Source organism: Castor canadensis, chromosome 6 (genome assembly GCF_047511655.1).
Source record: "Castor canadensis chromosome 6, mCasCan1.hap1v2, whole genome shotgun sequence".
In the NCBI taxonomy this organism is placed as follows: Eukaryota; Metazoa; Chordata; class Mammalia; order Rodentia; family Castoridae; genus Castor; species Castor canadensis.
The window spans coordinates 171,335,560-171,339,283 of record NC_133391.1 but is presented as its reverse complement, the minus strand read 5'-3'; the positions used below and the strand labels follow the sequence as shown (position 1 = coordinate 171,339,283).

The following is a 3,724-nucleotide window of genomic DNA, read 5'->3' as shown; positions in this document are numbered from 1 at the left end:
TGTGTGTGCATACAAATACACATCTTTACTTAAGCATCGTTCATACACAAATGTGTACATTAATGTATATAATTTGGTGAACTCAGGTATAGGCAAACACCAGTGATATTATCACCACAAGCAAGAAACAACAATTGATCCAGTATCTCCCACTTTTCTTTTGTTCCTTTAAAAATATTTTCTCATTTATTTTTATGGTAAGAACCCTTAACATATGACCTATCTCTTAACAAAATTTGAAGTGCACACTGTTGCATTGTTAGCTGTAGGCACTATGTTGTCTAACAGATTTCTAGAATGTATTAATCTAACATAACTGAAAATTTATGGCCATTGGAAACAACTCCCCATATTTCTTAAATTAGGGAATACAAATTCTCATTTTTCTTTCTGTCACTAGCTTATTGCACTTAGCATAAATTTTTTCAGGTGTTGTTTCAAATAGTAGGATTTCCTTCTTTTTAAAGGTGTTGTATGTATATACCATATTTTCTTTATCTACTCACCTGTAGATTGACCATTTCTGGGCTATTTTGAATAGTGCTGCAATGACCACAGGAGCGCAGTTGTCTCTTTAAGATTCTAATTTCAATTCTTGTTCTTTTCTTTCAACAAATGGTTTACTGATGCAACAAATGACTAAAATCTTTATTCTAGACCCTGTGGTCACCCTATAGCCTGCATCTTTGGAATGGGGAGAGGGTTTGCTTTTCCATAATCCTAAAGCTGTCATACTCAATCTAAGTTCATCTAGGGAAACTCAAGCTAGGTACAAGGAGTGAGTCCTTGACCCACTCTCTTACTCTCATCTGCTTGGGTCACTCACAGAAGAAAAACAGTGCTGTCAACGATATCCCGCAGCATGTTCAAAATTCATTTTGTCATGAATGAATAACTTAACTATTCCATTAGTCCAGTAATTCCATATGGTCTTATTACTACTTCTAGACAAAAGAGATGATCTTTCAATATCTCCATTAGTATTTCTCATGTTTCTTGAGTATTCTCAAAGACTTTGAAGGATTCAAAGAATGAGCCCCCAAGAGACGAGCTGTTTAAAGTAAGACCCTCTGCATGGGTCAGTTCCTGGTCTATGAAGAAATTCAATACAATCCCCTAGTTCTCAGTTCATAGAAAGAGGAATTTAGGAGGAATAAATGTTGTAACCACCTGCATTATTTGATAGTCTAGGAAGAAAGAAAACAGATGTAAGAAAATGCAGTCAGTAGAAGCTGGAATAGCTGAAAGGAGGGATGTAGAGAAGGCTTTATTCCTACCAGAAAAAATGTATTGTGGGCCTAGCCACTAAAGGGAGAAGCAACCACGGAGTGCGAAGAGCTTCAATTCAATAGTTACCTCAGGGGCCACAGCAGACAAAGCTGTGTGGGCAAAGCTGGGGCTAGAGATCTTGGTGTTTGTTCTCAGCCTTGCTGGTGATGTGGTTCAACAGCTTTGGAGGGTGGGAAGACCAAAGGTCACCACCATCATATGCAAAAAAACTACAGCAACATCATGGCTGTCAACGACCAGCTAGAGCACAGGTCAGATTGTTTGAAATCCATCCTGTACTTGCTTCCTTGGCAGGGTCTTCACACATGTTCAAAGACACCTTCTTCTCAAAGGCAGAGGAGGGCTTCTTCATGAACTCTTTCTGGTTGCTAGTTTTCCTATCACTGTCACCATCACTAGAAATGCTGCAAGCTATCTCAGCTAGCTTTTAATTTGGACATGACACCAATATTACACACACACACACACACACACACACACACACACACACTCACACACACACACGATTCATTGATCAAATGACCACTTCTTCCTGGTTCTTCCACTGGGCAGGCTCAGTATGCTTGTTTGGACTGAATTGGTGTGATCTTGTTTGAGAAAAGTGTGTAAACCTAAGGCCAGATTTTGTTAGTCTCTGTCCCAGAAAATTGGTGGAGTACGATGACTGGCCTGCTGAATCTTTGGATAGCCTTGGCCTGGCGACAACTGCTTCAGGCTTATCATCTTCATCTTCATAAGTGATGTCATCAATCCCATTTACATGGGATGGTTGAAGTCTAGACCCTTCCACTAGGAGGGTGAATCCAGTGTCAGTGGATCTTCAAGTGTTTCCAATTGGAATGTTCAAACTGACCACTAGATCCATGTCACAGATTTTGTCCAGGGCTTCAGCCTATACTAATGTCCTCGGAAAACCATCAGTAACCAGTGTTGGCCTCTCCTGTTCTCCAGCTCTGACATCATTAGGCATGTGATCACATGATCTGAAACCAAAAGACCTTTTTCCAGGTACTGCTCCACCACGCCACCAACTTCCATGTTTGCCTTGACATTCTCCCACAAGAAGTGGCTGCTGGAGAGATGCTGGAGGCCAAAGTCCTGGGCAGTCCACTGGCACACTGTGCCCCTGCTGAAGTCAGGTGGCTTGAGGATGACCACACACAAGAGTTTAGAAGCCTGGGTGAAAGCAGCCTGGGAACTTTGCTTCTTGGCCCTGCCTTGGATACTCTCTGCTTGCACAGAGATGTGCCTGCCCTCCCATTTCATTCTTTTGGATCTGTACCCAGAAGTAGGATTGTTGGATGATACCATCGTTCTATTTTTAATTTTTTGAGGGACCTCCAGACTGACTTCAATAGCAGCTGCACCATTTTGCATTCCCACCATTCATGTACAAGTGTTTCAATTTCCCCACAATATAGCCTGGCTTGTTTTGTTAATAGGCATGTTAACAGGTGTGAGATGTTATCTCATTGTAGTTTTAATTTGTATTTCCCTGATAATTAATGACGTTAATCATATTTTTACATGCCTTTGGCCATTTGTATGTTATTCTTGAGAAATGTCTGTTCCAGTCCCATTTGTCAATGGGTTATTTGTTTTTTGCTATTGATTTATAGGAGATCCTTATGTATTTTGGAAATCAATTTCTATCATAAACCCATCCATATATGGTTAATTCATCTTTGGCAAGGATGACAATAATATCCAATTAGGAAAGGATAGTGCTGAGAAAACTGGATAACCACATGCAAAAAATGAAATTGTATCTCTCACATATACTACACACAAAAATCCACTCTAAAGATTTCAGTGTAAGAAAGCATGGAGGAAAAGTTTTTTGATATTGATTTTTGGCAATGAGTCCATGGATTTGACACAAAACCCACATTTAACAAAAGCCAAATTAGAAAAGTGTGACTCTGACAAACTAAAAAGTTTCTGCATAGTAAAAGAAACAGCAGAATGAAAAGGCAGCCTATGAAACGGTAAAAACATTTGTAATCACCACAGTTCAACTGTCTGTGAAAGCAGCTTGCCTTAACTCCCACAGGAATATTTAAATTTTGATTGATTTATTTATTTTTTGGTGGGACTGGCGTTTGAACTCAGAGCTTTCAACCTGATTGCAAAGCAGGTTCTCTACTACTTGAACCAACATCGCCAGTCCATTTTGCTCTAATTATTTTGGAGATTGGGTCTTAGAACTATTTGCCCATACTGGCCTCAAATCCTGATCCTCCAGATTTCAGATTCCCAAGTCATTAGGGTTACAGGTGTGAGACACAGGCACCCAGAAACCATTTTTATAGTTCTGTAGAAACATGCATTACATGCTAGGAATTTGAACAATTGTTCCCAAATTATACTTCATTTATCAATATTATTGTTCATTTTAACTGCCTTTGTGTGTGTGTGTGTGTGTGTGTGATGG

The 3,724-nt window shown here is 39.6% G+C and overlaps 1 pseudogene; it reads right to left on the bottom strand.

Moving 5' to 3' along the window:
- Positions 1-1,844: 1,844 nt before the first annotated feature.
- LOC109674524 (adenylate kinase 4, mitochondrial pseudogene) lies at positions 1,845-2,407 on the bottom strand (annotated as a pseudogene).
- Between the last annotated feature and the right edge of the window lie 1,317 nt (positions 2,408-3,724).